Source organism: Trachypithecus francoisi, unplaced genomic scaffold (genome assembly GCF_009764315.1).
Source record: "Trachypithecus francoisi isolate TF-2019V2 unplaced genomic scaffold, Tfra_2.0 Lachesis_group17, whole genome shotgun sequence".
NCBI classification, from domain to species: domain Eukaryota; kingdom Metazoa; phylum Chordata; class Mammalia; order Primates; family Cercopithecidae; genus Trachypithecus; species Trachypithecus francoisi.
In genome coordinates, this window is record NW_022681462.1 from 46,784,924 (window position 1) to 46,802,776 (window position 17,853).

Genomic DNA, 17,853 nt, shown 5'->3' on the forward strand with positions numbered 1-17,853 from the left:
GGCATTCCGTCTTGGAAAACATAAATAAGTTATTTGAGAAAAGCCTAAAGACAGCTGAGTCACCTGCAACCCACCACAAAGTCAAATTAGCCTTGGTATTTTCATACTTGTGACATGAAGGGTCAGTTAATTAGGCTCCTGGAAAGAAATTCTCGGTCATTTGCGCTTTCTGTTCAGAATGTGAGGAAATCCTCAAATCAAGGAAGTCTTTGGGGTTTTTGGTGTGAGGACAGTGTGAGCAGGTAGGAAATTCAGAGTCTTCCATCACCGCAAACAGCTGTGCTGAATCAGAGAGGACTCCCACCACCTTCGTGCTGTTGTCATGTTTCATTCCCCACAGATGACCACTTTCTTCCAGGTAATTAAGAGGTAGACATGGCTACACCAGCCCTGATCGGGAAGGGCTGGAGTAGATCACTGGAAGGATACTTTTCCATGTTCTCGGAGAAGCCACGCATGCGCAAGCCCCAGGGACTTTGAGGGGCACACATAGGAGACTTGGTGTCAGCGCTATATGCTGCTGGGAGGATTCAGAGGAAGAGAAAGGAATTGTATAAGATAAGTTGCACTCACAAGACGGCAGGAGCTAGGGGGAGGAGGTGAAGTGAACAGCAGGATAGAGAGAGAAGGCTAAAGTGAGAGGGAGTGAAAAGTAAGTCCAGGGGTCCCAGACGCCATTTGCATATCAAAATCAACGACTCAGAAACAGAACTACCTCACAACCAAAGGCCTACCCAGGCAATCCCACTGAATGCACTGAAGCGCTATGTTCAAGACACCCTGGTGCACACAGCGTGGCAGGGAGAAGGCCCTCCTGCACTAGATCTCTGCAAGCCCCTCGTTGCCTAGAGCAGGGGCTGGCCCACAGCCTACTTTTGTAAATAAAGTTTTATTGGAACACAGCCACACTCATTCATTCACATGTCTATGGTTGCTTTCACCCTACAAGGGTAGAGTTGAGTTGCAACAGAGACTCTGCAGCCACCATGCCAACCTGGCCCTTTACAGAAACAGTTTGCTGACCTCTGATCATGAATACAATCTGTGGAAAACTCTAGGCTGGTCTTGTGGTAGATGATGTACATGCAATCATCATAAGACCACCTTCTAAAATAGGTATTATATTAGCCCAGTAAAGTTGAAGTCAGAGCGGTTAGGTGTCAGCCTCTGACACACAGCCAGGAAATAACAGAGCCAGGCATGCAATCTCTGACTGGCTTCAAAGCCTTTGGTCAGGAGCATTGTGTTAGTCTTCTAACAGCAGCCTTGTCCTGGGATGCTGCCCTAACACTCAAAAATTCTACAGAGGATCATTGCACTTTGAATATTGTGAGAAACTGTGCTTTCAAATTTATGGAGACTAACACTGGGCTTTTCCAGAGGCTTTTCCTGTCCTCTAAATCCCCAGAGCCCCGGAATCCTGAACTGTATGAGCCAGTCAAGTACAATTATTTTGTTATAAGAAGGCAGCCTCTATGATTGTCACAGCCCAGTGTAAAGAGTGCCTCTGATGCGGTGTAGAGAACGCAGCCAGGAAAGACTGACATTCCACAAACTCTGTGCTCAGCCACTCTCCTAGCTCAATTGTATCATGCTGGAGAAACAGGCAGTACTTAAGAATGAGGAACCCTCTGAGAAACTGATTAGAAAAGTAAAGCAAAAGAAAAATCAATGACTTTGAAAAATATGTCTTCTCTTGTCATTGCTGGCTTACCATCCCAAGGATGGGGAAAAAAAGGAGATAGAAACAGCAACATGCTCTTTAGTTTTTAAAACAATGCTGGCATGAAGAGGTTAAAGAGGGTATGGGAGAGCCCAGGTGGGTGCTAGAAAACCTAGAAGAAGACATCCAGGGACCTTGGCCACCCATGTGGGCCCAAGTAGAGGAAGAGCCAGCAGTGATGGTGACTCACAGAATTCATTTTTTAGGAATATTGTGCAAGTAATTGCATTCTCGGACGACTTTCTTCTAAAAACTACATAGTAGGTATGTGTGAGAAACAAATATTTTTCCCTAACTAAATTTATTTCTTACCTTGAATCCCCTTTTCAAAGCAAGGTAAAAACTACCCTATTTCATCTAATCTAAGACATCGCTAAGTATAAAATGCACCATTCTTTTGCACCCCAGTACAAAGAAAAACGCAATCAAACTAGAACATGAGTCTCCTGTCCCACTTAGGTGTGCACTGTGAAGCACAGTAGCCGTGAGCCACATATGAATTTGGCGTAGTTGACATGTGGCCAGTCCTGAATTGAGGTGTGAAGTGGAAAATACAGGCTGGACTTCCAAGACTTAGTATGAAAAGGTGAATGTAAAATAACTCAATAACTTTGTTATATTGAGTACATGTTGAACTGATATTTTCAATATATTTCTTCAAATAAAAACATGTTACTAAGATTAATTTTGACGTTCCTTTTTATATCTTTGAACATGCTTACTAGAAGATTTAAAATTGTCTGCTCACATTGTATTTCCAGTAAACAATAGTAACTTCGAACTTCCCTATTTGCTGAAAAACCATTTTAGACTTATTTAGGCATAGATTTTTCATTACATATCACCAAGGGATATAAAAGAAAGCACAATATGTGTGAAACTGATGATTTAAATTACTCTTAAAACAGTTATATTTACAGTAGTTCTCTTCTGAATCACCTTTTGAAGAAATCATTAATTACTTCTTCTTTTTTCTTTTTTTCTTTTGGTACTTCTTCCTTTTTTTCTTTCTTTTTTTTTTCAGACACAGTTTTCACTCTTTTTGCCCAGGCTGGAGGGCAATGGTGCAATCTTGACACAGTACAACCTCTGCCTCCCGGGTATAAGCGATTCTCCTGCCTCAGCCTCCTGAGTAGCTAGGATTACAGGCTTATGCTACCACGCCTGGTTAATTTTGTATTTTTAGTAGAAACAGGGTTTCATCATGTTGGTCAGGCTGGTCTTGAATTCCTGACCTCAAGTGATCCACCTACCTCAGCCTCCCAAAGTGCTGGGAATACAGGCACGAGACACCGTGCCCAGCCAATTTCTATGATTTTTTTTTCTATCCCAAATTGTCTTCTGCACCATCAGAAGCAATGACAATGCACTACTTTTAAAGAGCACTCCATGACTGTTTCCAGGATTTTCTTCTAAGCTACTGATACATTCTGTGATTATAACCATGAGTATGCGTGAAGATCAACAAAGCAAATTTCTGAGCTAAGAATGATAATTTAGGCCGGGCGCGGTGGCTCAAGCCTGTAATCCCAGCACTTTGGGAGGCCGAGACGGGCGGATCACGAGGTCAGGAGATCGAGACCATCCTGGCTAACACGGTGAAACCCCGTCTCTACTAAAAATACAAAAAAACTAGCCGGGCGAGGTGGCGGGCACCTGTAGTCCCAGCTACTCCGGAGGCTGAGGCAGGAGAATGGCGTAAACCCGGGAGGCGGAGCTTGCAGTGAGCTGAGATCCGGCCACAGCACTCCAGCCGGGGCGACAGAGCAAGACTCCGTCTCAAAAAAAAAAAAAGAATGATAATTTATTCCTCGAATTTACAATTTTTTTTCATTTGTGACTTAATAGTTTTGTCATTTGCTGGCATCATTAGCAGACAACAGTAGGGGCCAACGGCTTAAGAGAAAAATATGGATGGTATACTTTACATTGAGAAAAATTTAGCAATTATCATAGTTTTTACACTTGCAAATTAGGAAATGATTACTACATTAATAAAGCAAGTTGTTGTAACAACTCCCAAATATAAAATTTGGGTTGTGCATCCATGATAGTTCAATAGAGTGCTTGGTCAACATCCTTCCACATGGGGAATGCAGATACAGGTTTCTACACCTTGAGGCTCTTCCCCCTGCCTGAAGGCTGCAGCGCCCCCCATCGCAGCCTCTGCACGAGCCACCAGATGGGGAGAGAGCTGCAGGACCTCTTGGGCACTTTCAGGTCTAGCCTGGGATGGTATGCAGGACTTCTGCCCACTGTGCTGAAATCAATCACATGCTAGTTATGTGACCTTGTATATTACCTGATTTGGAAGATGATGTTGAATAGTAAGAGCTGATATTTATTGAGCACTTCATTCTGCCTAATGTCCTACCATATCATACCACATGAAAGAATGCATTTAATCTTATAGACAAAATACCATTGATTTTGCATTTGACAAATGAGAAAACTGAGACATGGAGAAATAACCTAGGTTACAGAGCTGGTAAGGGGCAGAGCCAATCCGGGTAGCTGGCTCCATAGCCCTTGATCCCTTTGTTATGCTATTACTGTGTTATCAACTGTTAAAAGGAGCCTGCCACAAAGCCTTATTAGCCACCAGACATACTAAACAGCCATACTTAATGGACAGTATGAGACAAATAATTAGTATTTAAAATTTAGCCTCTGTCTCCCTTCCCCAAGAAAAGTAGGCCCGGAAAGTAGAAAATAACATACATGTTGAGACTGAACACCCACTAGGTAGCAGATGCTGCACCAACATTACCTCATTAATTCTCACAACATCCTTGGAAGACAGATATCACCCCCATTTGATATACAAGGAAATAGAGGCTCTAGGAGGCTCTCTTCCTTGATCAAGGTCACTGTGGCAGGGCAGGATATCAGCCTAGGTCCTTTGGCTCAAAGTCTCTAATATGTTCACCCCCACTTCTTTGCGTAAGGAACAAAGCGTACAAAGATGGGGGCTTGCCTGTGTCAAAAACATGGGGACATCCACCGTGAATGGGATTTCCAAGAAGACTGTCTTAGACTCTAGCTCTTTTATGTCCTAACTCAGTGAAAACATCATAGAATGACTGTAACAAAGCCTTGGGGAGTTCCATGCGGCCATGAAAGCCATGTCTTCAAACAAAAGTGCATGATGCGGGAACTAATATGATGTAATGTTAAGGGAAACAAGTATGATAGAAAGCTATCTATGTCATAATCTCTTTATTATTCATATAGACACATATATTTCTTATAAATTTATACACAGATATATGTATATGAGTCCTGCCTATATACTTCTATGACTTAAAAATCTTTAAAGATGGCCAGGTGCAGTGGCTCATGTCTGTAATCCCAGCACTTTGGGAGGCCAAGACAGGCAGATCACCTGAGGTCAGGAGTTTGAGACCAACCTGGTCAACATAGTGAAACCCCGTGTCTACTAAAAATACCAACATTAGCCAGGCATAGTGGCGGGCACCTGTAGTCCCAGCTACTTGGGAGGCTGAGGCAGGAGAATAGCTTGAACCTGGGATGTGGAGGTTGCAGTGAGCCAAGCTCAGGCCACTGCACTCCAGCCCGGGTGACAGAGCTAGACTCCGTCTCAAAACAAACAAACAAACAAAAAACCAAAATCTTTAAAGATGTCAAAATATAACAATAGTTATCATCTTTGGGCAGTGGGGAAAAGGGTAGTTTCTCTCTTGTCCTAATATCTTATATCACACACATGTTTAGAAGGACAGTAAATATAATCACAAATTTTAAAAAGCAAGTTTAAAAAATATTAGGGAAGACTTGGGGTCTAGTGAAAAGAGACTGGGCTTTGATAAATGGTGTGAGTGATCAGAGAAGAACATTCACATCCTGATTTTTGTTTCTGCATTGTTTTAATCCAAGTGTGATGAGGGCCAGAGCCCCAAATGTCCACAGCAACACAGGCTGCATAGCACCCGGTGACCAGAATTGCATCTATATCCAAGCCCTTGGGGCAAGCACCTGAGATCACATTATGATTAGAAAGGCATGGGTCAGTCCCTGCCTCCCAAACTAGCTATGTGACCTTGTGTATATTACTTATTTTCTCTGAGTTTAGTTTCCTCATGCATAAAATAGAGATACTGACAGTACCTACTCATTGAATTATTGCAATTATTAATTTAGACACTGCATATAAATTATTTAACACAGTCTGACACCTAGTGAATATGAATTGGTGGTGGTATTATTATTATTATTATATTTTGATCTCCCCAGTCCAGTATATCTAAATAATTAATAGAGGAGAACACTGATGAATGCTAGACGTTGCAGATGGTTGCTTTTTCAGGGGAGTTTCATCTGCTTAATTTTTAAAAGTGAAATAAAACCAAGTCTTTGTGGTGATGATTTGTTTTCAAGGTCCTCTAAACAAAACTCTGCAGGAATCCTTTTTCGTGAAATGAGAAATATAGGTAAAAATGTTTTTCAACATTTTTTCTTGTCCTGTGCTTTTTGTTTGTTTGTTTTGTTTTTTCCATATAGAGGATCTGCGTCTGTTGTTGAGAGGTCTCCGATTCATGGCCCCAAGGACGGGATCAAAGATGTCTAAATGATGCTTGTCAGAATGCACACACCCACTAAACAAATGAAGCTAGCAAAAGGAGGGAGTGTTGTAACAGCACAGCGATCCTCTGCGTTCTCTTCTTTCCAGCTTTGCGCCATCCTGGAGCTTTCCCACTGTGGTGTATTGGTTATCTTGTGGCACAACAGACGGCAGTGGCTCAAAACAAGAGTGATGTGTCATTCCTCATGCTTCCGAGGTTTTGCTGGGCAGCTCCTCTGCTCGCTTCTCCTGGCACGCTCCAGCAGCTATGTTCGGCTGGAAAGGCAGCCGGGCTGGGCGGTTCGAGATGGTCACATTCACATGTCCAGCAGGTGGCATTGACCATCGCCTGGATTCCCTCCTTTCTCCTCCATGGAGGTGCTCAGGCTCCAGTGAGCCAGGGTGGGTCCCTTCCAGCAGACCTCAAAGTAGGGTCCTAAGAGAGTAAAAGGGAGAAGGTGGCCAAATGACCCTGGAAAAGGGACATGTGTCAGGATGGGACAATTGGTGGCTGTAGAGCAGCTCACCACACTTGAGTGTGAGCCCTCACTTCTCCTGCTGCAGGCCAATTGCTCCTTGCCCAAGTCACTGTGTTTCCATTTTCCCATGACTTCATCCAAATTGGGAGCAAGATTCCCCACCCATGGAAAAGCAGAGAGATGTTCTTGCACAGGACAGTCTGCAGTTGACTCGCTATGGCCAGTGCTGCACCCTGGGGTCCCCTCTACAATGCAGAAAAGAGGCTGTGCACCCCATCTCCCCGAAATCCTCACTCCATGTGGGTCTGGGTAAGAGTGTCAATCAGAGGCATTCAGAGGAGGTTACAAAGATAAGAGAGAGTGAAGGGCCATGAGTTTCTAGAGGCAACTGGAGACAAAGGTGTGAGCAGATGCGTGATTCACAGCAGCTTCCCAGCAACTTCTGAAGACCCCCCTACTTCATTGCTTCTACTGGGAGAATGGCAGGAGCTTGCCAGAAGTTCTGGAGAATTATGGGGGCTTCCTGGGGTGCACTTAAGAACTGCCCTCAGGTGTGCCAGCTGGAGATCACTGGTGGCAGCTTCCCCGACCTTCACTCATAGCTCTTCCAACTGTTTGTGCAAGCCACTATTTCCTTACATTAAAGGCTCTAAACCTTGAGTGCATAGTGTGGCTTCTGTTCGCTATCTGAATGTTGAAGGACACGGTTTTTCTTACCAAAGGATTCCTCAGGTCTGACCAGATATGAACGTAGTGGACACCTTATTGCCAGTGGAAAATGGGATGTTTACCACCCATGACATGTTGTGGCAAAGCCACTGAAGTTCTCAAATGCAGTTAGTTGCCTGGAACCAAGTGCCTATAGAAGGCCAAGTATGGGAAACTGAGCAGCTGCTACATGGACTGTTCTGATGGAAATGAAGAGTCCAAGATTTAATGTGGGGCTTAATGGTTATTTCTCACTGGACCAAAAATTTGGGGAAAAGGCAGTGACACGCTTGTCACTTTAAATTCTCATCTTAAGGCATGCATAGAGAGGTTCTACAGCTGTCCTCAAGAAATCCCTTATTTCTCATAGTTGAACAACCAGGACTCAGGGAAGCTAACCAAGCCAAAACTGAATCCTGAGAGTAGCTGAATTATAATACAAATTGAAATTGCAGTGTTGTCTGGTGTCTTACGCAAAGTTAAAGTGTTGATCAGGAAAGAACGTCCCTGAGATTAGAATGGGATCAATATGATCCTATTCCTGTGATTCTGAGGACCTAGAATCCCACATCCCAGCAAGCGCCCCACCCTGCCAAAGTAGCCCTTTCTTCCCAAGCAAAGTAAGTGAGCCTCCTCTTACTTGAAGACTGTGTAATAACCGCATTTGAAGTAGTTAGCTTGCAGGGGGTGATGATTCTCCCTCAGACCCACCTCACCAACTCTCAAAGCTTTCACATCTGTAATTAGAGTCTAATAACAGCTATGGGCCAGGCGCGGTGGCTCCCGCCTGTAATCCCCGCACTTTGGGAGGCTGAGGTGGGTGGATTATGAGGTCAGGATATCGAGACTATCCTGGCTAACACAGTGAAACCTCATCTCTACTAAAAATACAAAAAAATTAGCCGGACTTGGTGGCGGGCGCCTGTAGTCCCAGCTATTTGAGAGGCTGAGGCAGGAGAATGACGTGAACCTGGGAGGCGGAGCTTGCCGTGAGCCAACCTCGCACCACTGCACTCTAGCCTGGGCGGCAGAGCGAGACTCCGTCTCAAAAAATAAATAAATAAATAAATAAAATAAAATAACAGCTATGGATTCACTGTGGACCATCAGGGGAGAGGTATAAAATGTGATCTCAAAAGAGATTCTATATGTGATATGGTTTGGCTCTGTGTCCCCACCCAAATCTAATATCAAATTGCAATTCCCAGTGTTGGGAGGGGCACCAGTTGGGAGGTGATTAGATCGTGGGGGTGGATTTCCCCCTTGTTGTTCTCATGATAGTGAGTGAGTTCTCATGACCTCTGGTTGTTTAAGTGTGTAGCACTCCCCTCTTCACTCTGTCTGTCTCTCCTGCCACCATGTGAAAATGTGCTTGCTTCCCCTTCAACGTGCCACCATGATTGTACATTTCCTGAGGTTTCCCCAGCCATGCTTCTTGTGCAGTGTGTGGAACTGTGAGTCAATTAAATCTCTTTGCTTTATGAATTACTCAGTCTCATATAGTTCTTTATAGCAGTGTTAGAATGGACTAATACAATATGCATCAAAATAATTACAAAATTGGCCGGGCGCGGTGGCTCAAGCCTGTAATCCCAGCACTTTGGGAGGCCGAGACAGGCGGATCACGAGGTCAGGAGATCGAGACCATCCTGGCTAACACAGTGAAACCCCGTCTCTACTAAAAAATACAAAAAACTAGCCGGGCGAGGTGGCGGGCGCCTATGGTCCCAGCTACTCGGGAGGCTGAGGCAGGAGAATGGCCTAAACCCGGGAGGCGGAGCTTGCAGTGAGCTGAGATCTGGCCACTGCCCTCCAGCCTGGGCGACAGAGCGAGACTCCGTCTCAAAAAAAAAAAAAAAATAATAATAATAATAATTACAAAATTTTATTGGTTTACATTGAGTATAACCTGAGGAATATGTATAGAAATAGATTCTGAAATAGATTCCTGGTCAAATCTCTATTTGACCATACTATTCCAATCTGTTACCCATCAGGTTGCCAGATTTAAATGGGTGCCATAGTTACAGAAGGCTCTGTAGCTGATCTAGCCTGCTGGGCAAGAGGCCTTATATAGGGGCCATATGTCTAGCAGGTCCAGTGTGGGCATTAGCAGGCCCTGACAGAAGATTACATGTGGAAAATCCCTTAAAATTTTGGAATAAGATCATCCGCTCCTTCGTATAACTCCTCTCCTTTTAAGAAATAACTCCTGACTTGTTTCTGGGCCCTGGTAGCATTATGTAACTCAAGATGCACATTGAGAGGTGCATCTTTTCTCAGTCAGTGATCCCCAACATTTTTGGCACCAGGGGCTGGTTTTGTTGAAGACAATTTTCCCACAAACAGTGGTTGTGGGGGGTAGGATGGTTTCAGGATCCAACTGTTTCACCTCAGATCATCAGGCATTAGATTCTCATAAGGAGCACACAACCTAGATCCCTCGCTTGCATGGTTCACAATAGAATTCCTGTTCCTATGAGAATCTAATGATGCTGCTGATCTGACAGGAGGCAGAGCTCAGGTGATAATGCGCACTCACAGACCACTCACCTCCTGCTGTGAGACCTGGTTCCTAACACGCCACAGACCAGTACCAGTCCATGGCCCAAGAATTACGGAGCCCTGCTGTAAGTCACTGAGCCATAAAGCTGGGTATGGTAGCTGCTGTCCATCATCAAGTCGAACTGCTATATGGGAAATTGGGCTTAAAGGCACAAGTAAGTTGCTTGAACAAGTGGCTTCAACTTCTGTGCAGCTTGTCCTTTTGCACTGACACCTTTACCTCAACTCACGCCACACCAGTGGATTGAAGAAGAAGAATAGGAAACAAAACAAAACAAAACAAAAAAACCTTGACTTCATTTTCATATGGTTCTGCTGGCATCTTTGAAAGCCAGCAGCTGCAGCTCTACAGCACCACAGGGGAATGACCTCAAGGGCAATGGAAAGGGGGGTCCTCCCAGGTTTGTTCTGTATACCTCTGAGGAGAGGGGCCAGAGGTATGGAACCATATTGAGTGAGAGGTCACGCCTAATGGCATCATGGGATGTTCAGGTACTTGGAAGTGAAAAATCAATGCTCTGGGAAAAGAGTGCTTGAACGGACCTTTCTGAAGTCACAGAGCATGAGGACTTGGGCCCCTTGGAAATTCTTCCCAACTATGATAGAGGTGGCTCTTATCAAACAGCAGAATAAGATAGCCTGATGAGTGGCTATCAATCACTCTTTCTGCCACCTCCCCAAAGTGGGCCCACTAGACTCATGTGTGAAGTAATTGTACTGGCAGGTTCGATGGTCAAGTATGAGCTCCACAATATGGACTTTCCCCCACCAAGGCTGACCCAGCCATAGCATCTACTGAGTGCTGACCCTGACCACAGCAGAGGGTAACACCAAGCCCTCTAATTTAGCACCTTTCTTTCTGGCAGTCAGCTGGCCAGCTGGTTGGATACATTGGACCCCCTCCCCCATCACAGCAAGTGGGGGCAGAGGAAGGGATACGCCTTCACTGGAATTATCACTTCCTCTGAATATGGATTCACATTCCCTGCCTGCAATACCTCTGCTGGTGCCTCTATTGGACTTTTAGAAGACCTTATTCTCTGTCGTATTCCACAGGACAAGTCTTCCGATCAGGTAACTCATTTTACAATGCAGGAAGTGTGGTGATGACCTTATACCCATGGAATCCACTGGTTTTACCATACACCTTATCACTACAAATTGTAGCATCAACAAGCTAATAGCAATGTGACCAGAGACCAATATATATTGTCATTTTGCCTGGAACTAGAATACAAGGAACTTCTCATAACCGCCAACAAAATATTGGCTCCCCATTTCCACCTCATTGATCTTGGACGTTGGTTATGAGACTCCTGATGCCAACTGAGCATGAAGAGATGTGAATATGTCCAAGTCATGCATTGTTCTAACCTTATTTTTTTTGTTGTTGATTAAAGACATTTTGCACCTAAAGGAAAGGCCACAACTTATTTATTTTTTTGTTACTGAAGCTTTATTCTTACAACCAAAAGAAGCCTAGATGGTTCACCCAAATCTCCATTTGGACTTGATGTTTTCTCCTTAGGTGAGAGTCTGGCAGTGGATTCTAGCACATTGCTGAGAATTGACTGAAGATTTTTTAGGCTTGTAATCACAACCCATGCCTTGCCCATGTTTCTTCCCTCCCCAGATACCTTACAGGAGACCCCAAGTGTACAGTCTGCCATGATTCAGTGCTAAACCATTTATTGTGCTCAATTAAATGCTTATCAAGAATGATGCAGGTGCTAATGGGATGTATATGTAGGATCAAGCCTTGACATTTTGATTTATCTCTTTGTTGGCTAGCGGCAGTGGAAAGGAGCTCTGGGAAGGTTAAGAGTTAATATGCTGCCACAGCTCCTGGGGGACTTAGCGTAATAGTGACACGGACAGCTGACCCTGGAGTTTCTAAAAGGCAGCATTTGAGATTAAAAATTTCATGAGCCCAAATGTCAAGTTTATAATTCCTTTCCCAAAGGAGTGAGCAGACAGTGTATTATATTCCCCAAGCTTTACTTGCAGGCAGTACTTCAATGGCAGAGAAGAATACCTTGATATATGTGAACAGCCTTAATGGAGAAACGCCTTCCCTTCCCAGTCCTCACCCCACAAAGAAAAATAACAAAAGCAAAACTCCAAGGCTACAGGAGATCAAAAATCTCTTCTTTGTTATCCTGTACCCTACCCAAAAGTGCTGCGAACAAGCTTCTCTTTCCTTATTGTGGTCAGCCTTGTCAGTGCTCTCCAAAATCCAGATTCTTTTCTTTCGGAGTACAAAATAATTTTATTCTGAGGCTAAAACATACATTTCAGTCTTTATTTGCAAAGTGTTACATCCTAGAGGAAGGAAAATGCTGGGTGGAGGGGATTGTATGGGAACTTTGGGTAATCTGGGTTGTGAGAGCTCAGAGCTCTCATAGAGGCTCGCATGTCTGAGGCCAGCAAGTAGGTCAGTATGAGATATTCAGATTGGGGAATGTGCAAGGATCGAGAGAATCCTGCAATAGAAGGATGTGTTCCTGGGCCTTAAAAGCAGTCAGTCTTGGGTTTTGTAAGAGTGAGTGGGAAGTTACTGGGCCTGACTAGTTTCCCAGGAGCTTTGACTCAAGATACACACAAAGACTTCATTTCCCAGCCTTCCTTGCAACTGTCAGTAGTCACATGACTGAGTTTAGCCAATAGAATGTGAGCAGAGATGGTGCACACCATATCCGCCCATAGCCTCTACAAACCTGCCACATTGCATGTCCAAGTTCTTTCCTCCTCTGCAACCAAGTGACAAAGGCCATGTGACCTTGGGAAGCCACTCTGAAAATGACAGACCTTCCATCATCCTGAGTTCTACAGCGATACACATCCCTGTTAGGTCAAGACAAAAACTTTGGTAAAACGGTTGCTTAACACAACTTGGAAAGGAGGGAAACCAGCTGAAATGCTGCCTGCTGGTGCATTTAACATGATGCAAGAGAGAGATGAATTTGGGAAATTCTGGCAAGTTTGTAAGCAAAAAAAAAAAAAAAAAAATCAAAGAGAAAGAGAGAGAATAGAAAATGTGCATAAATTTAGGGTCTGGCAGGGTTAAAAGGAGCAGAAAATATCTAGACCACATGTTTTTAGGAAAAAGACTAAAAAAGGCTTCCATCAATAATGACCCATTAAGTTTTCTCAGTTAAGTGACTTGTCCTGTGGCAAGTATCAGATCAAGGGTGGGGCTTTTTCTCCCCTACCCTTACTAGTGATTCAAATGGCCTCAGAGCAGCTGCCATTACATTGAGGCTATAATGGAGTCCAGGAAGAAAATAAATTCAGGCTTGATAATTACATCTAGGAAAAGTCTTGTGTTCCCACACAGAACAGAGTGGAATCACATAGATTAGACTGAAGCCTTCAGAGGTTTGAAAGAATTACCTTGCCAAGAAGGCCAGACAAAATGAAAACAAAAACAAACGCCTTTGATGGTTTGAGTCTTACTGCAACCTTGGCTCCTCAAACTCACATGAGCAGAAAGTGGGCAGTGAAAGTTCATGGTCCCTAAGAGGATATCCTTTCTAATACTCTGAAGTTCCCTTCTGCTGTGAACACATAAAATAAAGAATAAGAAAGCCCTCCCAGAGGACAGAAGCACAAACATTGATGGATAGGGAAGTTCCTTCTAGGCTACACAGAAGCAACAGGATTGTATCAAGAACTTTGCCCCATGCCAGGGCAGAGGCTTGCAATTCCTGCCTGTAGGGATTTTATTATTGCTACGGACTAATGACTGCTGTATGTGCAAAACCATTCCCTTTTTTAATAGGGACATTTTTGTTGTGGTTATCTTATTCCTGCTTCAGCATTATGGGTGAGTATAATGGAGGATGCCAGGCAGGGTAGGAAGAGGGTAACTTGTCTTTTAGTTTGTCAAACCATACAAAGCTACCTGCAGACCTGGTAGAATAGACTGCACATAACCAGGAGAACTTGGACTTTAAACTTGATGTGGTATCTGGGTAGGTCTTAAATTGTCTCCTCTAGGGAAAGAAGAAGGTATGTTCTCAACCTTCTTCCCAGGAGCCTTGACTCAAGATACACACAAAGACTTCATTTCCCAGCCTTCCTTGCAGCTGTTGGTAGTCACATGACTGCGTTTAGCCAATAGAATGTGAACACAAGACTTCATGTTCTATTCTGCCTTTTGTATACTCAGCTAGACAGTATCTCCTAGTCTCCTTTACAATTAAATGGGGCAACATGACTGAGTTCTAGCCAATGGAATGTGACTGAAAGTGACAGGTACCAATTACTGGGCTGGCCTAAAACACTTCTCATGTGTGATGAGGCTCCAGGTTCTTTCCTTAATGGCTGCGTGGAACCAAGCTCCCCAAATGACCTGAACTACTAGGAACTGCCATATGAGCAGGAAACAAGCTTAGGCTTGTCTTAACCCAATGTATATTGTGGGGTTGATATATTATTCCAACTAACATTACTCTGAATAATACACTGATTGTCTCCTTCTGTTTTCCCAATTCCCTAGGCCACTAATCAATATTGAACATATAAATGTGCATTTAATTACAATTTTACCAATAGTTGAATGGCCTCTCTCTCCTCCACACAGCCCCTTTGTGCTCCATTACCCAAACCTTCTCTATTGGGGATACTTTCTTCAGTTTGCTTTCTTGTTGGTCTCAGGCAAAGCAGTTAAACTCCTGAGTCTTAAAACCATGGTGGATAATAGCAGAAATGCCTTACATGGCTATGTGAGGTATGGCTAAAATAAAATCTAGCCCATATTGTGCACAGTGCCTGATACACAATACACATAATGGGGAAAAACTTTTTCTCTGCCATCTTAGGTTCAAACCTGTAGACTGCAAATTAACTGACAAAAGATTAATAAAAGACATATAATATTTATAATATTGTTATGTGCAGAGAGTCTTCACAGAAAAGAAGTAAAAACCCAAAGAACGTTAGACTTGGGGGCTAATATACCATTTTAACAAAGGGTGAGAAATTGTGGAGAAGTGACTAGAAAAAGGAAGGAAGGTTTGGGCTTCTGGGGTCAATAAATTATGGGAAGAGAACTAGCTAATATGTAGGAAAAACTAATGGAAGATAAGAGTTATTTTAGTAAGGTTCATTTATGTAAACTTAGCTCTACTTCTCTGTCTGTGGTGGTAAGAGTCGCTCTCCTCATCCTGTTATGGGGACTGGGGTTGAGGGTATTTTAGGCCACTGCACAAAGGGAAATTTATGCTCTGCTTTTAGGCAGAAAAGGGGAAGGCAGAGAAGCTTTCTTACATGTGTTGATTCTCAACTGCCTTTAGCTCAAAATAATCCTCATCCCAAAGTAGCATATTTTGAAGTGGCGTATTCTGGACCTCTCCATGTGTGTTCAGTAAATTTTCTGTATGTTCAGTAAATGTGGTTGTTATTGTTATCTTAAAGAGACCCATATTCATGTGAAAATACCACTGGTCTGAATTCTAAGAGGGTAAACACCTTCAAAGGGTGAAAAGAGTGTGATTCCACCATGCTTGAGTGGATGACTTAAGATTAGCTGAGGACCCAGATGGGGAGAGTTTGGGGTAAAGGAGGAGACATGGAATTGAACCTGTGACTCATGAGAGGGCCTGGAAACACCACAGCAAAAGCACCCGTGGTAGGATCCGATGGCAGAGCCAGTAAGGGGTGAGGCAGTTGATCTTCATCTAAAGCAGACATCTGGTAGCTGAGGGGATGAGGAAACTAGGTTTGGGAATAAACAGAATCATAAAGGAGTAGCAGGCATGTGGGAGAAAACAGTTTAAATAGTAAATAACTAAGCCGTGGGAACCTAGAGACTTAGGAGCCACTCTCTTGGGACAAACCTATATTTGTTCTTTGCCTGAAGCCAGAACAAGACCCATGTAAGCTCAGTGAAGGAGTGTGGGAGACAGTCAGAGGTGACACCTGAGGCAGAACCAAGCCAGTCAGTAAATCAGTCAAGTCAGGCAAAAAGACCTACTATAGGTAGTTCCAGAATCTCTGAAATTTTAAAATAAGAATGGCTTGGGAGCCGTAATCAGGTTGGAAGCTGCATTAGTATTACTCAATACTGAGAAGAGCTAAATATTCATATAAAAGACTAGTAGGTGGTGTTTGTTCTATTTGACTTAGTATTCAGAGGCATTTTGTAGGGTGAGGGTTCCCAGGGTACCTATTTCCCCATATTGCCAGAAACAGAAGTCTGAGACCAGACATCTATCTAGTTTGTAATGAAAAGCCACATTTTGTTGATCTCAGCCAAGCTTCATAGAGCCCAGAAATAACAGACATTTGCTTCAGATTCATCTTTCTCATCTCCACCAAGATCCGTTTTTTCATAATGCTACCCTCAGGCCACTCATATTATAATACAGGTTCTTATGCCACATTCCTAGACTCCCTAAGTCAGAACCTCTGGTTGTGGAGCCCAGAAATCTGTACTGTTTACAAGTCTTTTAGTAATCTTTATCACTATCATTGTGAGTTATTTGTCTGTGCAACAGTAGATGCTCAATAAACGTTCATTTGTTTTTTCCTCCATGTTTTTAAAGAACATTTGAAAAGATCCTTGCCCCTGGAGAATTATCTCCCAGCTCCTACAAAGCCGAGTATCAGAAAGAAATTGAAATTGACTCCTTTACTTGCATATAAATGCCTGCTGTGATCTGAATGTTCGTGCCTTCCCACAAAGTCCTAATTATCGGTGTGAACATGATTAAAGACTTTATAAAAGAGGCCTAAGAAAGACTCCCTGTCCCTTCCACAATGTGAGGACACAGTGAGAAAATGCCTTCTATGAGCCAGGAAACGGGCCCTCACCAGATACCAAATTTATTGGCTCCTTGTTCTTAGACTTTCCAGCCCCCAAAATCATAAGAAATAAATTTCTATTGTTTGTAAGTTGCCCGGTTTGTGATATTTTCTAATAGCAGCCCAAAACAGACTAAGACAATACCACTGCCCTGGCTGTTTCCAAAGGAGCTGTGTTCAGTTGTCTCTTTTATTTTACATAACTCCAACCTGTAAAATGATCATGGAAAGTCAAAGATCTAAGCATTCTGAGTTTTTTGTTAGCTTTTGTGTGTTTCACTGACTTTGTATCTTCAGTGCCTGGCACACAAAAGATACACAATGAGTGCTTATTGTCGTGTATTGAGTTTTAAAATAAGACTCAAACTAGAATCTCGGCTTAGTTTATTGGTACAATTCTATTCATATCATTCATCATTTATCAGAAGTTCTATAGCAAAAGTTCAGCAGCTTTAGTCTCTATTATGAAATAGCATTGTTCTTAGTGTTCTTTCTGTGCACTTCACTAATCTCTGTGACTGAGTAATATATAATTATCAGAGCAAGCTTTGCATTCATACGAGCACTTATTGCATCTATGCATGCCTATTAAGACATGTCACAATTTTTAACAGTAGGAGAAAAAAATATTAAAATTGCCATGGAGATTTTATTTGCTGTTGTTTATGAAGTGTGCCCCAATTAAGACCATCAGTCTTGAATTCATTTTTAATCATTTCACTCTAACTACACTCTTAAAATAATTCTTGAATAGGATACTAGTTTTCATCACTCACAATGGAGAAAGACAATATCAAAAAAGGAAAATAATCAGCACTGAATTCATCCAAAAAATTTTATGTGGATTTTTGTGTGATGCCTTCAAATAGCATGTACTATGTATCAGGTACTATTCTAGCAGGTGGGGCATTCAACAAAGAGAAACACAAGATCTCTGCTTTTTGGGCATCTCATAAGAGAGATACAAGTATTTGCAAATAGTTGCCCAA